Source organism: Triticum urartu, chromosome 6, assembly GCF_003073215.2.
Source record: "Triticum urartu cultivar G1812 chromosome 6, Tu2.1, whole genome shotgun sequence".
Lineage (NCBI taxonomy): Eukaryota > Viridiplantae > Streptophyta > Magnoliopsida > Poales > Poaceae > Triticum > Triticum urartu.
The window spans coordinates 236726549-236746864 of record NC_053027.1 but is presented as its reverse complement, the minus strand read 5'-3'; positions in this window follow the sequence as shown (position 1 = coordinate 236746864).

The window sequence follows — 20316 nt, the reverse complement described above, 5'->3', positions numbered from 1 at the left end:
GACGATTGGGATTTGTTCCACGTCCCACGCATGCCTAAATTGTCGGGCGGTCGTTCCTTCTTCTCCGGATCTTATGTGGAGGAATGAGCATTAAAAACGGACTTTTATGGTTGTCACTATGTCTTCAGCTGACAAGCACACAGTGAAGACATTTGACAGTTTCAACAGAATGCATATGTCTTGGAGAGATAGAGTTTGAGATAGAAAGCATAGAGAGGTTAGGGTCCGATCACATTCACTTAGTTCAAAAGATTCAACCAAGAAGACATAGCTATAAGTGAATGCTGTAGAGGACAGAACATCAGTACATATATATCCATATAATTAACGCAGTGAAGATAATCATGAAGACATATTGAGAATGAAACCAAACCAATTGTGAAGACATTGAGAGGTAACGCCATGAGAGAAACACTTCAAAATGGAACGTTTGATGGTGGTGTTACCCACCGTATAGGAAGTATTAGACCCAAACACGGCGCACAATTATCGTGGCGCTCCGAAGTCAAATTCCTCATTAATGTATTCACACTTAGAATGTATGTCTTCATTGATTGAAGATATACGCTACTTCGTGTGTTGCACATCTAAGTCATCAATATGCATAAGTGTTAGGATGTGTGCCTGATCACAGGACATTTGAGGATTCCAAGATATTTAGCTCACACCGTAACTTGCAAAATCTCTTCTCATCCAAGGGCTTGGTGAAGATATCTACCAATTGCTCTTCAGTGTTGACGTGTATGATATCAATGTCTTCCTTCACAACATGATCTCTGAGAAAGTGATGACGAATTTCAATGTGCTTTGTCTTCGAGTGCTGAACTGGGTTGTTGGCAATCTTGATGGCGCTTTCGTTATCGCAGTAAAGTGGCACTTGCTTCAGATGAATGCCATAATCCTTGAGTGTTTGCTTCATCCACAGAAGCTGAGCACAGCAAGATCCAGCAGCAATGTATTCAGATTCAGCAGTGGAGAGTGATACACAGTTCTGCTTCTTTGAAGACCAACATACAAGTGATCGTCCTAGAAAGTGACATGTGCCTGATGTAGACTTGCGATCAACTTTGTCACCAGCATAATCAGCATCCGAAAATCCAACCAAATCAAACTCTGAGCCCTTTGGATACCATAATCCTAGAGTTGGGGTGTGAGCCAAATATCGAAGAATTCGATTCACAGCTAAGTGATGTGACTCCTTTGGTGTCGCTTGAAATCGAGCACACATGCAAACACTAAGCATGATATCTGGCCTAGATGCCCATAAATAAAGCAAAGACCCAATCATGGAGCGGTATACCTTTTGATCGAACTCTTTACCATTGTCGTCGGGACCCAGATGATGCTTGGCTGGCATTGGTGTTGTGAAGCCTTTGCAGTCTTGCATACCGAACTTCTTCAGGCACTCTTTAAGATATTTCTCTTGAGATATGAAGATGCCGTTGCGTTGTTGCCGTATTTGAAGACCGAGGAAGAACTTCAGCTCCCCCATCATGGACATCTGATATTGCTCTTGCATCATATATCCAAACTCTTCACTATACTTCTGATTGGTGCAGCCGAAGATAATGTCATCCACATATATTTGGCACACAAACAGTTCACCATCATATGTCTTCGTGAAAAGAGTGGGATCCAGGGAACCAGGTATGAAGCCTTTGCTTTTCAGAAAGTACTTGAGTGTATCATACCAGGCCCTAGGGGCTTGTTTGAGGCCATACAGTGCCTTGTTGAGCTTGTATACCATGTCAGGATGTTTTGGTTCTTCAAAGCCAGGTGGTTGTGCAACATACACTTCTTCTTCAATCTTGCCATTGAGAAAGGCACTTTTCACATCCATTTGATATAGAAGTATGTTATGATGATTTGCATAGGCCAGCAGTATGCGTATGGCTTCAAGCCTAGCCACAGGAGCAAATGTTTCATCGAAGTCAATGCCCTCCACTTGAGTATATCCTTGAGCAACGAGACGAGCTTTGTTTCTGACAACTTGACCATGCTCATCTTGCTTGTTGCGGTATATCCATTTGGTGCCTATTATGTTGTGCCTCCATGGATCAGGACGCTTAACTAGTTCCCATACATTATTCAGCTCAAACTGTTGAAGCTCTTCTTGCATAGCTTGAATCCATTCAGGTTCCATGAAGGCTTCTTCAACTTTCTTGGGTTCTGATATTGAGACGAATGCGAAATGCCCACAGAAGTTTGTTAGCTGAGCTGCCCTTGAACGAGTGAGTGGACCAGGTGCATTGATGCTGTCCAGTATTTTGTCAATTTGTACTTCATTTGCAACACAAGGGTGTGTGGGGCAAAGACTTTGCTCTTGCTGATCTATGTGGTCATTTGAAGGTATATCTTCAGGCTGAGCATTGTCTTCATGTGGATCAGGTGCTGAGATGATAAGTTCTTCTTCGGGTTGAGCTTCAGAAGGTACAATTTCTCCAGTTCCCATAAGCTTGATTGATTCATTTGCTGGAACTTCATCTAGCACATTTGGCAATTGCTCTCTTTGTGATCCATTGGTTTCATCAAATCGCACATCCACTGTTTCAATCACTTTGTAGTGGAAGAGATTGAAGACTCTGTAGGAGTGCGAATCCTTTCCATATCCAAGCATGAAGCCTTCATGTGCTTTTGGTGCAAACTTTGAGGTGTGGTGTGGGTCCTTGATCCAGCATTTTGCGCCAAATACTCTGAAATAACTGACATTTGGCTTCTTGCCAGTTAGGAGTTCATAGGATGTCTTGTTCAGAAGCTTGTGAAGATAAACACGATTGATTGTATGGCATGCAGTATCAATGGCTTCAGTCCAGAATTTTCTTGGAGTCTTGTATTCATCTAGCATTGTTCTGGCCATCTCAATGAGTGTTCTGTTCTTGCGTTCGACGACGCCATTCTATTGTGGCGTGTATGGAGCTGAGAATTCATGTGTGATGCCCAAGGTGTCCAGATATGTATCAAGACCAGTGTTTTTGAATTCAGTGCCATTGTCACTTCTGATGTGCTTTATCTTGGCGCAAAAATTGTTCATAGCTCGATTTGCGAAGCGTCTGAAGACATCCTGCACTTCAGTCTTGTAAAGGATTATGTGCACCCAAGTATATCTAGAATAATCATCAACAATTACGAAGCCATAGAGGCATGCAGAAGTAGTAAAAGTTGAGTAGTGAGTGGGACCGAAAAGATCCATGTGAAGCAGTTCGAAGGGTTGTGTAGTAGTCATGATTGTCTTCGAAGGATGTTTTGCCCTTGTCATCTTCCCTGCTTCACAAGCACCGCATAAGTGATCTTTCTTAAACTTGACGCCCTCGATGCCTATGACGTGCTTTTTCTTCGCAAGGGTGTGGAGGTTCCTCATGCCAGCATGCCCAAGCCTTCGATGCCAAAGCCAGCATTCTGAAGCTTTTGCAAGAAGACATACTGCAAGTTGTGGTCCTGCTGAGAAATCTACCACATAAAAATCACCTTTCCTATACCCTTCAAACACTAGAGATTTGTCAGATTCCATTAGCACCAGGCAGCGATATTTGCCAAACATTACAATCATATTCAAATCGCAAAGCATTGAGACAGACATTAAGTTGAAGCCAAGGGATTCAACAAGCATGACTTTATCCATGTGTTGATCCTTTGAGATTGCAACTCTACCTAGACCCAATACCTTACTTTTACCAGTGTCAGCGAATGTAATGTGGCTCTTGTTGGATGGACGTAAAGTTGAGTCCATAAGAAGGCTTCTTCTGCCAGTCATGTGATTTGTACACCCACTGTCAATAATCCATTCTGAAGACTTTGAAGTTGCTGGTATCGTACCCTACAGTGCAGTTAGGGGGATAGGCTTCACAAAGAGTGTTGTGAAGCATAAACATTTGACGAACCAGTGGGTTATGAAAACTTAGATCCAGATTAGGACTAATGGGGAGAGTAGCATGCGATTCAGGAACGAAGTACATAATGATGCCATTTGGGCATTTTATCTTGCGCCCCACAAGATTTTTATGGTCCCCAGCAATAGCATCAGAAGATTTTGTTTTTGTGCTGGAGACCTTTCCCTGCAAAGTAGAGTTAAGCTTTCTTAACCACCCACATCTTCAAGGGTGGCTTAGAAGCTATAAGTCTAAGTGCAGCATCTGAGAATTTTGGCTTTGAAACCTTAGCAAACAGTCTAGCAGGTGGACAATAATACTCATAGGAATAAGCAGAATAATTTTTGGTCATATGAACATGACGGTTCGATGAACCACTCTCATATTCATATGCCTGAGTATGGTTCCCCTGCAAAACATTTGCGTTAGTGCGACTCAGGTGAGTCCCCTGTTTGTATGAAGCATTTGGACCATATGAAGCCTTTGGTCTGAGGTTTGTCTTCTTCAAATGAGGTGTCATGAAGACATTCACAGGAAGATTTTCCAGACATGTTTTCGGAACCCAGATCTTCTTCATAGGCGGTCCATTCCTGCAGTTAGTACCAATGTACCTGGCAAACACTTCATCATTCTGATTCTTAAACAGTTTATAGTTTGCATCAAAGGATTCATCAATGATAATTGGGTTAGCACAAGTGAAGCCAGACAGATTGGATGGATCTGCTGAAAGTTCCTTTGCAGCAACCCATGTAGTTTTGGGGTACTGCTCAGGTTTCCAGTAAGAGCCATCTGCATTGATTTTCCTCACGAACCCAACACCCTCTTTCCTAGGGTTTCGGTTCAGAATCTGCTTCTTAAGGACATCACATAATGTCTGATGCCCTTTCAGACTTTTGTACATCCCTGTTTCAAGCAATGTCTTCAACCTAGCATTCTCATCAGCAATAGCAGTGGTATCCTCAGCAGAGGGGTTAGTTACCACGTCAACAGTTGAAGATATTGAAACAGTAGTAGCAGTGGAACATTCAGCAACAGAAGCAGCATTATCACGCTCAATGCATTTAAGACATGGTGGTTCAAATCCTTCCTGAGCGGGACTGATCTGTTCAGCGCGAAGTGACTCGTTTTCCTTTTGAAGATCTTCATGAGCCACCCTCAATTTCTCAAGTTCTTGCTTCCTTTGAAGATAATCATAGGAAAGCTTTTCATGAGTTGTTGAGAGAGTATCATGACGATCTTCAAGTTCCTGATACTTAACGTGAAGGTTTTTTATGTCTTCAATTAAGGATTCAGATCGAGTCATTTCAGCACCCAACAGATCATCGCTTCTGTCTAACAATTTTTGAATATGTTCCATAGCTTTCTGTTGTTCAGTTGCAATTTTAGCAAGTGTTTTGTAGCTAGGTTTTGAATCACATTCAGAGTCATCGTCACTAGATGTTTCATAGCGAGTAGTGCGTGTGTTTACCTTGGCACCGCGTGCCATGAAGCAGTAGGTAGGAGTGGAGTCGTTCTTGTCATTTGCGTCGGTGTCGGTGATGCAGTCATTATCTTCAGTGTTGAAGATGGACTTGGCGACGTATGCTGTAGCCAGACTCGCAATGCCAGAATCAGACTCCTCCTCAGACTCCACCTCTGCCTCCTCAGATGCGGACTCCTCCTCTGAATCCATCTCCTTTCCAACAAACGCACGTGCCTTGCCAGATGAGCTCTTCTTGTGTGATGAAGACTTTGATGAAGTTTTGGAAGAAGACTTTGAGTATTTCTTCTTCTTCTTGTCGTCAGAATCATATTCCTTGCTCTTCTTCTTCCTTCTGTTCTCATTGTCCCACTGTGGACACTCAGAGATGAAGTGTCCAGTTTTCTTGCACTTGTGACATGTTTTCTTCTTGTAGTCATGAGCAGAAGCTTCATCATTCCTTGAGCTTGATCGTGAAGATTTCCTGAAGCCTTTCTTCTTAGTGAATTTTTGGAACTTCTTCACTAGCATTGCAAGTTCTCTTCCAATGTCTTCAGGATCATCAGAACTGCAATCAGATTCTTCTTCAGATGAGGAGACAGCTTTTGCCTTCAAGGCACGAGTTCGCCCATAGTTTGGACCGTAGATATCTCTTTTCTCAGAAAGCTGAAACTCATGTGTGTTGAGCCTCTCAAGTATGTCAGACGGATCGAGTGTCTTGAAATCAGGACGTTCTTGAATCATCAGGGCCAGAATATCAAATGAACTATCAAGTGATCTCAGTAGCGTCTTGACGATTTCATGTTTGGTGATCTCACTAGCGCCGAGGGCTTGAAGCTCATTTGTGATGTCAGTGAGCCGATCAAGGGTGTGCTGGACATTCTCATTGTCATTTCGTTTGAAGCGGTTGAAGATATTGCGAAGGACACTGATTCTTTGATCTCTCTGGGTTGATATGCCTTCATTAACTTTGGAGAGCCAATCCCAGACCAGTTTGGATGTCTTCAAGGCACTCACACGGCCATACTGTCCTTTGGTCAGATGACCATAGATGATATTCTTGGCAGTAGAGTCCAGTTGAACGAACTTCTTGACATCAGCAGCAGTGACACCTTCTCCAGCCTTGGGAACACCGTTTTCGACGACATACCATAGGTCGACGTCAATGGCTTCAAGATGCATGCGCATCTTATTCTTCCAGTAGGGATATTCAGTTCCATCGAAGACGGGACAAGCAGCGGAGACTTTGCTTATCCCTGCAGTCGACATAGCTAAAACTCCAGGTGGTTAAACCGAATCACACAGAACAAGGGAGCACCTTGCTCTGATACCAATTGAAAGTGCGTTATATCGACTAGAGGGGGGGTGAATAGGCGATTTTTATGAAAGTCTTCAAAACGTGAGAGTTATGAAGACAAACAGTGAAGATTATGCCTATTACTATGCAGCGGAAGTTAGATTACACTAGGCCAGCCATGGTCATGTATTCAATAGAGTGAAAGCGCAATGACAAACAGCTTCAGTGTAATAAGGATCAGGTAGGAAGAAGTTATGAAGCCGAACAGATCATACATTCATGTTGTGAAGACAAAAGATAAAGCAAGCATGCAATGGCTTCACAAATGAATAACTGTAAGTGAAAGGAAGTGAAGATGAAACCAGTGACACACGTTGAAGACAATGATTTGTTGGACCAGTTCCAGTTGCTGTGACAACTGTACGTCTGGTTGGAGCGGCTAGGTATTTAAACCAAAGGACACACAGTCCCGGACACCCAGTCAAGGACACTTAGTCCAAGACACCCAGTCCTCACCGTTTTCTCCTTGAGCTAAGGTCACACAGACCTCGCCCAATCACTCTGGTAAGTCTTCAAGGTAGACTCCCAAACCTTCACAGACTTCGTTCACTGGCAATCCACAATTTCTCTTGGATGCTCAGAACGCGACGCCTAACCGTCTGGAGGATGCACAGTCCTCAAGTGTAATAAGTCTTCAAATCACACAGACACGAAGACTTAAGTGATGCCCAATTTACTCTGGCTCTGGGTGGTTAGGGCTTTTCTCCTCACTGGGAATTTTTCTTTCAAAGGCTTCGAGGTGGGTTGCTCTCAAACGACAAAAGCCGTGCACTGAAATTTGAGCAGCCAACCATTTAAGGTTGTGGGGGGTGGACTATTTATAGCCACTTGGCAACCCGACCTGATCTATCCGAAATGACCCTGGGTCACTAAGGAACTGACACGTGTACCAACGGTCGATTTGAACTCACACGGCAACTTTACTTGGGCTACAAGTAAAGCTGACTTGTCTGACTCTGGACAAGATTTTCTCTCAAAGTCTTCGCTCGAAGACATAGGATTTGAATTAGGCATCACTTCAGTCATTCTGACTGGTTCTCTTCGACCCCACTTAACAGTACGGTGGTTCCTATGACACAACATGAATGAAATAAAACTACGAAGGATCTAGGTCTTCGAGTTCCAAAAGCTTCATAGGGAGTCTTCTCTCATGTCATTGTCTTCAATATGAATATCTTCATAAACCACCATTGTCTTCAATGTCTTCGTACATTTTTAGGGGTCATCTCTGGTAATAAAACCGAATCAATGAGAGACTTCTACCTGTGTTTTCCTGCAATTCTCACAAACACGTTAGTCCCTCAACTAGGTTTGTCGTCAATACTCCAAAACCAACTAGGGGTGGCACTAGATGCACTTACAGATCCCTTGCTGTTAACTGAACCCGAGTGATTCCTTCGCTACTGCTGCTAACTGAAGCCGATCGATGCTGCCTCTGGATGAACAATGAGCGTTGTTAGGGGGGTTGGATGAACAGTTCCTAGTGGGGGGTTGGATGAATAGGACCCCGTGGTAGTAGAGGCCGTTGCCGCTGGATGAATAGTACCCCGATCGATCGAGCCGGAGGATGAACAGGACCCCGTGGAGGGCTGGATGAACAGGACCCTGTGGAGGGCTGGTTGAATAGTAGCCGGTGGAGGGCTGGATGAACAGTAGCCCATGGAGGGGTGGTTGAACAAGACCCCGTGGAGAGGGCTGGTTGAACAGTAGCCGGTGGAGGAGCGCGCGATGGAGGATGGATGAACAGGAGCCCGTGGATGAACAGTCGCAGGTGGAGGCTGGAGGAGGTCGACGGTGGATGAACAGTAGCCCGTGGAGGCAGTCGACGATGGAGATGAACAATATCTTGTGAAGTCCCGTTTTACGGTACGCCACACCCCTCCCGATGAACAGGACCCCCGTTTCGACCGTAGCGCTCAAACACAAGTTCGTTTCCTTCGTTTTGCGGTACGCCACACACCTCCCGGTCAACACGACCCTATTTCCACCGTAGGAGGTCCTTTTCCTCCATTTTGCGGTATGCCAGACCGCTCCTGATGAACAGGATCCCGTTTCGACCGTGGCCGGTCGAACACAAGGCCGTTTCCTCCGTTCTGCGGTACGCCAGGCCTCGTTTCCATCGGCTGTTCTGTCCAAGACAATTGGCTCTCGATGAACATGATGACGCATTCCGTTCCGACCCAGCCGGTTGCCTCCCCATGATCACGACGACGGCGCAACTTCTCCGTTCCAACCCAGCCACGCACACAGCCACGGGCCCTGGCCGTATGTATGCGCGAGTAGGCGTTCGAGACCCCGCCCATATTTACGTACGTGGCCGTATTTTTTGGCGTGTGGCTGTATGTACGTGTACACGGTTTAGCCGGGACAGCCTGAACTGCTACGTGGGGGGCTCTACTATGACATGTGCCGCTACTTACTGCTACGGTTCATATTTGCAGAGAGACCGATCGACCAGTATGTACGTACACGTTCAGACAAGACAAACAACGGTATGTACGATTCGACTGGGTGGGTCCCAGCTATTAGGGAGGATAAGGACGCACTTCCTTGCGTGCGAAGATATAGCTGCTGGATCCCAGCCGTTCGGGGGATATTGTTTTTGCCCGTAATAAGGACACACTTCCTTCCGTGCGAAGATGTGGCTGGCGGGTCCGAGCAATCAGGGGGAGAAAACATTATTTTCAGGGTAAAAAGGATGCATTTGCATGCATGCGTCCATGGGCGTGGTGCGTCCCCACTGCCAGCCTCTCACGTACAGTCATCTTCTAATGAATCTCGGTTGTTGACCATGTTGACCACACCGTGTCGAGCGCACCAAGGCCGGTGGATGACGGCGAGGCCCCAGACTGAAACGACCTGGAGATGGGGAAGAAACAGTATTGGAGTCGCAGATGAAGAGGAGTGGGAAACTTGACTGGTTCGGGTGCGCGGCAGCGCTGCCGCCCACAGGAGACAGTAGCAAGAACAGAGGTTGAAGAAGGAGCACGGCTGTTGGATTAACATCCAACGGTCTAGCTGCTAGAATCATTTGTTGATTAAGTTGACAAAGCCCTGCGTACACATCTGCTTAGTAGGCCCACAAGTCAGCCACCAAATCTGCCGGGTCCAAGCTATCATCGAGAGGAATGGTTTTTTCGCATAACAAGGAGGCACTTCCTTCCATGCAAAGATTCAGCCGGTGGGTCCCAATTGTCATGGGGAGGAAATAGCTTAATAAGGAGGAACTTTCCTTGCGTGCGACCATGGACCTCGTGGGTCCCAACCATCAGGCTCTCCATGTATAGTCCTCTTCTGATGACTCTCGTTTGTTGACCACGTCGTGCTGAGCGCAGCGAGGCGGTGGATGACGGCGAGGTCCTAGACTGGAACGATCCGGAGATGGGGAAGACGCGGCAGTGGAGTCACATACGGAGAGGAGTGGGAAACTTGACTGGTTCGGGAGCGGGGTGGGCCTACAATCGATAGAGAATAACAGGAGGTGCAGAGTGGAGGGATGGCCTAGCCGTTGGCGGGGTAGCGTTTCGTTGAGGCGTGCAAAACAACACCGCTAGATGCTGGAGGCTGGAGTAGGCGGTCCCGGCAGCGCTGGGGGAAGAAGACGGGAGATTGAAGAAGAATTTCGGCCGTTGGATGTAAATCCAACGCCTTGCTTAGGCTTCGACCTACTGGCCTACATGTCAGCCAGTCCATTTGTTTTTTAGTCTATTTGGTGGGCTGGGTGAAATAATGATGTAGCATCTATGCAGCCCGTTTATATATATGGTAGAATTTAAAGCCCATTTGCATTTTTCTCGAAATCCGCGGACTTGCTGAGCTGGGTGAAAATATCATGTTGGGCTGGACAGAGAAATGTTATAAAAACGTAAACACATGATTGCACATCTATTACTGCATTGGTTAGTAAAATCTTTGCAAGCTTATGTACGCAATCACTAGGAGTTAACTTGCCAAGTTATATATAAACAATTATTATTATTATTTTGTAAGAACTTTCAATTTACGAAATAAAATATCATTTTAATTTGATGAGTTAATAGGACCTAGGGTATTATTTTTGTTTAGGCTAGACGTGGGATAGTTGAGTTGGTTCTAGGGAAAAGTACTGGGAGAAAACTTAGTTTACATCGAAAAATAAAGTGGGAGAAAATTCAGATATAGGATTAATGAAAACAAAAAATAAAGGAAGTGGGAAGGTTTATAAAATGGTTGGACGAACGATAGGTTTAACGGAACCTTATGTTGTTTCTATTATATATATATATGTAATAAAATAAGATATAAATATAGGTTCAATTTTGCATTCTTATAGAAAACATAGGTTCAGTTTTGCATTCTTATAGAAAAATAGAACTGAGTTGTGCGTCGTCTTGAAAAAACAAACATAACTTGGGGTGCTGATGTTATAGACAAGCTAGGCTGGGAGGCCCAGAGGCGGCTTGATACCTGCTGGATCCAAAAAATGTTGAAACATGTCATGGGCTGCCCATGTTAAACAACAAAACCTAGGCCATGGACCTGGTGGGCCCGGGACTGTCAGCCTATCGACAAACAGTTGTCTCCCGATTCCTCTTGTTTTTCTGACCATGTTGGGAATGATAGACGGTGGCGCTGCGGCGAGAGGACCAAGGCGGAGGACGATGTTGAGACCTCAGACCGAACGAACCGGAGCGGGGGAAGACGCGGGCGGAGGGGAGTACGAGGGTTGACTTGTTCGGGTGCAGGGTGGGCTGGTGGAGCTGCCGCCGCCGGACAATGTGTGGGATTAGAGGGATGGCCTGGCCAACACCATAGGCTATGATGGCCAGCCACTGTATAGGAAGAGGACAAAAGATTGAACAAAATAAAGGAATACAAATGGATAGGTGATTGGTCCCATATGTCTGTGTACGAGACCTGCTGGGTCCACCTGAGAAGGGGAATATGTTGGGAGGAAGGAGATTCAAAGCACGGCAGCCGAGTGAACTAGTTTTTATTAAACAGACGAGTGAACTAGTTACATACATAAGCAAATAGCCACTAAAAAAGCAAACAGGTTAATGGGTTCTTAAAAGAAATATTTCGAACAAAATAGATAATTACAACACATAGGATAATGCATGAAACACTCAGATGATTAAGGTGCTTATAAACAGATAAAGTACAACATCTAGACCTTCCTGGCACGCTTGATCATGACGCTGCTGCTGTCCGTGTACTCGCCGGTTACGGGAAGCAGACACGCCCTCATGTCCAAGATCTGCCTGTACATGTCGTAGCATGCATTATGCGTATGCGTCCTTGGCCGCGTAGGTTATGTAGGCTGGATTCCGAGGTACCTCCCACGTGTTCAAGTCCTTTGGTATCGTTGTCTTCTTTCATGTTGGCGTATCAAGGGTCGATGATGGTCTCGGCGAGGTCAACCATGGAGTCCTTCTCCTGCCCATTGCCGGTGATCTTGTATTGCTTCGACAAGCTTGTTGCACCAGATGGCAGAATCGTCGCATTCTTCCTTATCTCCACCATAGCGAAGGTGCAGTCAGTGCTGCCGATGAAACGGGCAAGTGCTCCAGAATCTCTGATGGCCCTACAACTGTGGTAGACGAGAACCTCACCGCGCACACAAACCTGGGCGATGGTGATCCGCTGGTCCCTGTCAGGAGAAGAATGGATGGGCACAAGGTCAAGTCCTGCGACCTTGTGCTTTCTCATCCTGTAGGTACTGCTTGAACTCGGCGAGGCAGAGCTTCACCGAGTCCGGATCATTGGTGTACATCACATTCAACTTGGTGCAGCCATAGGACTGAACGGCGACCTCAAAGGGGAACTCCTTGCTGAAGTCCATATCCAGCAGGCTCACCCCTCGGATCGCCATTGGAATCTCTTCAAGTGAACGAGTGGGTAGGCGGCGACATCAGTTCATTTTTCAGCTCCTGGGGAACTAGATTCAACAGTAAACTAAGTGTGTACAGGCGACAACAGTTACTACCCCTCCCTCACCCGCTGCACGCCCGACAGAAAATGCACCCTCGGCGCATTCAAACGACTCCATTAAGAAACCTACTCCGGCCACACGTCGGTTCACGAGCGGGTCTGCATTGGTACTGTAATAACAAGAGTTAGTGGTCACTTTACTTAAATTTAATTATCTTTAATAGAAATTTATACTTAAAACAAGCAATGCATCGGCTCGTTCTATCAGTCCCACAGGATCAACATGCACAACAATTATAATTATTATTCTCAAGACGCACACGATCAGCACATTTGTCACAGTTTCACACATATAATACTACAAAGTTTGAACTGTTTGTTATGGTTGTTTTCCTCTGCATCATCATGTCGTGTTTCCCAGCTTGCAAGATTCAAAACCAACAACTAAGATCCAAATAATAAGTACAACAAAGATGCCTACACATCTCATTGATTCCCAACTTGCAAGATTCAGAACCAACAAATAAGATTCAAATAATAAGTACAACAAAGATGCCTACACATCTCATTGATTCCCAACTTGCAAGATTCAGAACCAACCCATTAGAGCCTTTTGATAAAGTGAATATCGGGATTAAATTCATCTTGGCTAGCCATGTCATACAATTGAAGAACTTGGCGAATGCTCTTGACCATCACAACATCCATAGTTGAGTATTCCTGTTTGCACAACACAAATAAGAAGAGCATGATCACTATAATAATGGCACTCCTTAAACTCAACCTCCAGCTCCACTCGGATGAGGCCTGCCTGGAGTACCATGATTCAATTCATGCACCTTTTTCTGCAGTTCACCTGAAATGAAGCAAAGATTGGATCATTTAGCTAGCAAGAAGTACTTGCTCTCATGAGCTGGCAGGTTCTTCTTTAGTAGTTGCACTAAAATTGAGGAACATTAAGGTTGGTTGTCCAGCTCATGTAAGGTGCAACTATAATTTGCTTATCCTTTTGTGCAGTTCCACTAAAATAAAGTGCCATTGTGGTGATAGTGAGAGCCCATCTTGCAAAGGCTAATAAAATGTTGCACCGGATTACCAGCAGAATTTGATGGAGATTTTGGAAACTCCAATCACCATTTTGTGCAGTTCCACCAAAACTAAGAGATGTTGCCCACGTGACATTTTAGTTGAACTGCACAAGACAGTCATTCCAAAAAAGTGTTTTGTGCAGTTCACCAAAAGGTCACAATAGCAACAAGGTGAAATGGATATCCCTATCTGCACAAAAAGATAGAAAGTAAACAGTTGCTGGTCAATAAGAATATACGAAGCATACACAAAATGAAAAGAAGCATCTTAATTATGTTCACGGCAATCACGCAAGGACAATCGAAATTTTAAAACTTCAGCAATGCTTCATGTTACCAGAAGCATTACGATCAACAATGACATTCGTCAAATATGTGATTAGTTTAATGGTGGCATTGCTTGTTTACCAGATATAGTAAATCAATAGCAGCTAAAGAGTTGGTTTAAGGGCATGGGACCGTGGGGACACCAGGACACTCAGCAGCGTAAAGGAGCAACTTACTTATCATACTGGGGAAAATAACAGGAGTACCATTTGTAACACAATTTAATTGAATCATATCACTAGAGGCATTAGATTAACAATAACACTGGTTAGACATGTCCTTAAGGTAACAGTGTGATCGCTTCATTTTACATGCGCCCTTACATTAACATCAGCAAAAGGTTGGTATAAGGACATGCGGCAGTGGAGGCATTAGCACAATGTACCTACAAGGAGGCATGAAGTGGTGATGCCAAGTTTTTTCATGCTCTGTGAGGGCAGCAAATCTAATCCTAGAGACCTTTTACTATGTGAGGGCAACAAATCTAATCCTGGATACCTTTTACTATGTGAGGGCAGCAAATCTAATCCTCGAGACCTTTTATTATGCGAGGGCACCAAATCTAATCCTGGAGACCTGTTACTATGTGAGGGCAGCAATTCTAATCCTGGAGATCTTTTACTATGTGAGGGCAACAAACCTAATCCTGGACATACTCTGTTGACTTGTCCACCAGCCGCCACTTTCTATCATTTTTTCAACCAATAACAGATCTGTTCCTTATCTAGTTTGTACTGCGTTTTCCCATTATTTCCCTTTTCAACCAAGAGACCAGTTGGGTATCCGGTCTCTACTACTTTCACCATATTATTTCCTCTTTGAATCAAGTCCTAGATTCATGCTACAACTTTCCACCCTTTCTTCGTTGTTTGAACAAAGTCCTAGATTCGAATGCATGAATTACCTTTACCTCTAATAATACTAAAAATTTAGGTGGCTTTGGAAGAGCTGATGGGAGTAGAAAAAGATGCACATGCAGACACATGGGGAGCTGGGGCAGTAGAGCAAGGCCGCTTTCGAAGAACTTATACCTGAGGGTCATCGGGATGTCAGCGGCGGCAGGTCAGATCTGCGCACAATACGGCAGGGAGGAAGAAGGGTCGGAGGACCTCCCAAGTCGGCGCTGTGTTGGAGAGAACAACGTGGGTAGAGGATCGGCCCCCTCCGGCAGCTATGGGTTTCCTCCCTCGCTGGAGATGACCACGTGAACGATGCACCTAGTCCTCTACACACACCAGCCGAAGGGATCCAGCCGGATCTGTGACCAGCGGTGAGCATAGAGAAAATGTCGCTACTGTTGTCTTGTTTAGATCTAGAGAGGATGAGAGAATGAATAGAGAAACCCTAGTAAAGCAAGCGCTCAGGCCCCTGCGTACATATATAGTGGAGTGATTATCTTTCTCTCTCCCCAACAAGCATTTCAATTTGTATACGTGGCATTAAAGAAAGAAACTCTCTATTTAAGATGACTAACTATATGACTCCTACTTACTACTACTAGTAGTAGTATTGTTCACTTGTGCTCCCCGACCCTCCACTCATTGAACAACCCCGCGGGTGAATAAACATATAGTACTACTATATATTGAACAAACAAGCTCGAACTATTTTTGCATAGTTAAAAGTTGAGGATGGGGCTTTTCTCGGGCAGTACGCGCGGCAGTTTTCGTGTAGGCGGTTTGACAGAGAGGCGAGGAGGGTGAGGTAGTAGCGGATTCAATTTACTTACTGCTGGAAAGGTCGGGCTGTGTGATTTGACGGTGCGTTACTGCTGGAAAGACTTGTGATATGACTACTCACTATAGTCATGAATTACTGGCGGTACGATAGGGGTGATGCCCCCCTTCCATTCCGCACTCTAATCTAGTGCATGACACATCGACCCGGATGCTGGCTCTCCCACATGTCGGCGAAGTACGTAGTAGTAAGAAGGAGCAAAGAATCACGCGGTATATACTACTAGTAGTACTACTCACTTCGGAGGGGTGCGAACCAAGGCAGCCCAGTGAATCAGCAGTAGAAAACAATGTGCTGATATGGCCATAAAAAATAACGTGCTACGGTCCAGGCTGTAGCATGTACAATACTACTCCTCTTTGTTTGGATCCCTGAGTTAGAGCTAGTTTGGGTTGAAATAGCCTTAAATTATCCAAACATGAGGGGTTAGTATGAGCTAGTTTTCTCTAACTCGGCTAAAAAAACCAGCCGGTGGAGAGGTTCTAATTGGGTTAGTTCTCCTTGGGCCCACTAAAAGAGAACTAAAGAAATCTCCCCTGCCCGCACCAGATCGCTCCCTCCGCCCCCTCGCATGACTCCTCTCTGTTCCCCATCGGGCCACCCGCCCAAGTGCCGCTCCGCCGCTCGCCCTCTCTCTGCTCCGGCCGCCCTCTCCCTCCAGCCTCCACCGCCCTCCTCCGGCCGCCCTCTCCCTCCAGCCTTCAAAGCTCGCCCTGCCCCCCCCTTCACCGGTCGTTTTTCTCCCTCTATCGTGCGCGGCGGCGACACATCTACTAGGGAGGTCGCAAGAGGGTAAGTTTGTTCGTTCCTTCCCTGTCTCATAGCCATATCATTGATCTTGCTTTCTCTAGCGCTAATTATGATTTGGAAAAGTAGATCCTGATTAAACTTGGTATAGATTTGTGGTGCACGCATGGAATTGTTTGATGCTGCTTAAGGAGGTAATAAATCTTTCTAGAGGCCCAAAGATTCAGTTCACCTTTCTAGGTATTTCAGTTTCAGGCTTGCATTATTTCTAGAGGCTTAAAGAACCAGTTCACCTTTCTAGGTGTTTCAGTTCCAGACTTGCATTATTCTAGAGGCCCAAAGATTCAGTTCACCTTTTTAGGTATTTTAGTTTCAGGCATGCATTACTTCTAGAGGCCCAAAGATTTAGTTCACCTTTCTAGGTATTTCATTTCCAGGCGTGCATTATTTCTAGAGGCGCAAAGATTCGATTCGTAGCCGTCGGCAAGTGGCCCTGCTACCCATGCCGGTGTCGACCTCAACTCGCAATCGCCAGTGTCAGAGGGGTTCCCGGGACTTGGGCTCTATAGAGCCTTCCTCCAGAGCGACGATGACGAGCTCCTCACTAGGTGTGTGAGGGGCTCCGGGCTCTGTCCCTATCATGAATGACTTTCGTGATGAGTTAGCTCATGCTTTGTTTCATGCAGTGTATTGTTTTTTGTGAAGCTTGATTGAGTACTTGTATGTTTAAGTGGGATATCTCATTTGTATGGACAAAGTAAAATTTATCATGTTTTGCATGCTTGATTTGTAAAGATGGTTTGTTTATGTCAATTGTGAGCGGGAGGAGGCCACACAAGAGCTGGCCACACCAAATCCGGCAGGAAATAGGGTCCAAAGTAGTCAAATGATTGGGAAAGAAAATTTATTGTCAATCTAACCCTGCCATCCATACATCTCTTTTGTTTAGAGTTAGTTCAGGGTTAGAATCTAACTCTAACCTCTAATTGAGTTAGAGTTCTCCTCGTCTCGGTTCATCACCATCATAATTTCCACATTCCTGTGTTTTCAGTATCCTGCGAATCAAAGAGGCCCTTAGACTGGTTTAGGTCCGGTAGTTTTTTATAAACGTGTTCTGTCCAAAATTTAATGAATGTGCACCGGTTTCTACAAAAATAATCCGATTTCATGTAGTAATTCATTTATTTATTTATTCTTCTGCGGGGGGTTTGCATGTAATTCGTGAGGTCTAAAATGTAAAGTACCCCGGCATATGCTCCGAGTCGTGCATGCACTACGACCCAGATGCTCTATGTCCCACATGTCAGTGAAAGGGAGCACGTGGAAATAGCCTAGGAGTACATATAGTTATAGGAGGATAAATGCGTGAAAAATATGTACGGTGAAGCGTAGCTGCGGTTCGAAATGGACCTTAAGTGATGGCAGGTATATGTTACACGCACCCAACTAGTGGTAGTACTAGACATACGACTACTTTTTCCCTCAAAAAAAGAGGTATGAGTACTCAGTACTCCTATTCTATCAACACGAGTACCATCTGATCACAACGTCTGTGCTACAACTAGCTCTTCTCCCTTGTTTCTCTCTTCTAATTCTAAACTTAGCCGACGCCCGGTGGGCGGGGTGGGTATTTGCCGATGGTTAGTTTGCTCAACTGCGGCCCCACCTCAAAGTGAAAATGTTACGACTGGAATAAAAATGCCATATACACCCTCCATTCCTAAATATAAGCCTCTTTAGATATTTCAAATGGAATACAACATACGAATGTATGTAGACATATTTTACAGTGTAGACATTTTGCTCCGTATGTAGTCACTTGCTGGAATCTCTAGGAAGACTTATATTTGGGAATGGAGGGAGTACTATACTATTAAAATATTAAGGCCATGAGGCGATGCAGTGCTGGTTACAGGAGGCAAGAAGAAGAGATGCATCCATTGACGATGTCCACCTCCTCAACTCAGGGCGCCGGCCCACCGAACGGCGGCTAAGTAGCAGCGGCTTTCATGGCCAGGTCAACGTGCTTCTGAACAATGGCGTCCAAATATTCTAGCCACTGAAAGAAGGCCAACGTCTTTCTGTCCTCGCTGGCCTTGTAGTGGCCTATGTAGATGATTTCCTCGTAGACGTGGATGTGCAGGTCGACGGTTTCTCGCATGGCGAGGCGCTGCGCGGTGAGTGCGACCTCTAGGTGCACATTCTTCGTCACAACCTCCGCACCTGCAGGGCAACCAGGGCTTGAAAGAGTTCATCACCATGGAGGCCGATGAGGGTGGCAGGCAATGAGGAGCCTGGGCGCGCGGGCTGAAGCAGTACGGCAAGGTCGTCTGCGCACTTCTTGACAGCGGTGAACTTTTGGATGGAGTTGACCATCATGTCGTCCATGCGAGAGGCGAAGCGGCGTCAGCGAGGGCTACGACGCCATCAGTCGCCAGCACCTTATGGAAATGCTGTGCGGTGCAGGGCCACAGGCCGGCGCCTTGGATGATTTGGCACAACCGACTGTCGCTCGCGTCCATCGCCTCCATAGGTGGTTGTGGCTTCTGGTCACTTGGTCTTGGATTGGAGTGAGCAGTATTGCGCAGAGACTAGGAGTAGATGGATTGGAGTGGTGGGGAGCCTTTATATGAGAATCCAAACTTTGTTGCATTCACATCATGCTGGCTCTATTCTGCTTCTCCAATTAATTCCCTCTGCATGTAATTGAGGATGCATCATTGACCGTTCAATGTCTCGGGAACCGCTACCCTATCCCTCCTTTGAAATGGCATTCAAGCACCTATGGAGGCGTCTGCCGCTCGTGCCTATCGCCTGTCAGGAGATGTTCCCACCGATGATGAGGTGCCTATGGTTAGTTCGTAAATTTGAAGATGACAGTACTAGTATACTCAATATTGTGCACCGCGACCAAGGCGGAGAGGAAAACGAGAGAACTATGTATTTATTTTACGGTGTAGATTCACTCATTTTGCTCCATATGTACTCCGTCTCGGTGTAGTCTAGTCACTTGTTGAAATCTCTAGAAAGGCAAATACTCCTTTCTAGTTTACAGGACTATACTAGCAAGTACTACAATAGTGGGCTCACATAGCAATTTTGTCTCATACAAGAGCCTGGCTATATGCGTGCTCCAAGGTTCGCAACCGCCACGTTCGGGTTGCGCTTGGCTCTTCGCCTCTTTGAGAAGACGAACAATGATGTTACTACTAATTCTACAATATCAAATCCACTGCTGCGTGTCCGTCCACCGCGTGCGGGAGCGATAGCTTGTTGTAGTACTCTATAAGGCTAGTTGTAATGGGAGTACTATCATAGATAGTACTCCCTACAATCATAGATAGTACTCCCTCCGTTCCTAAATATTTGTCTTTCTAGAGATTTCAACAAGTGACTACATAGGGAGAAAAATGAGTGAATCTACACTCTAAAATATGTATACATACATCCATATGTGGTAGTCCATTTGAAATATCTAAAAAGACAAATATTTAGGAACGGAGGGAGTATCATGCATGCCAACTAGGCAAATTTGATGAGGTGGCATAGAAGTAAATGAAGAAAGAGAGAGTTGAGTATCATATCATGATACCGTATCATATTAAATGTTGTGCTACTATGTGTCATGCATGCTAATAAATGAAGTCATCGATGATGCTAACATATGATACTATGCACTATGGATGTGTAGTATCATACACTAGTATCATATGCATGATACTAGTATTCCATTACGACCAGCCTAAGCAAAAGCATGTCCTCGTTTGCGAGCCACCGCGTGCATGGGCGAGGGAGAAGGCGTGTGGTAGTAAAATCAAGCTT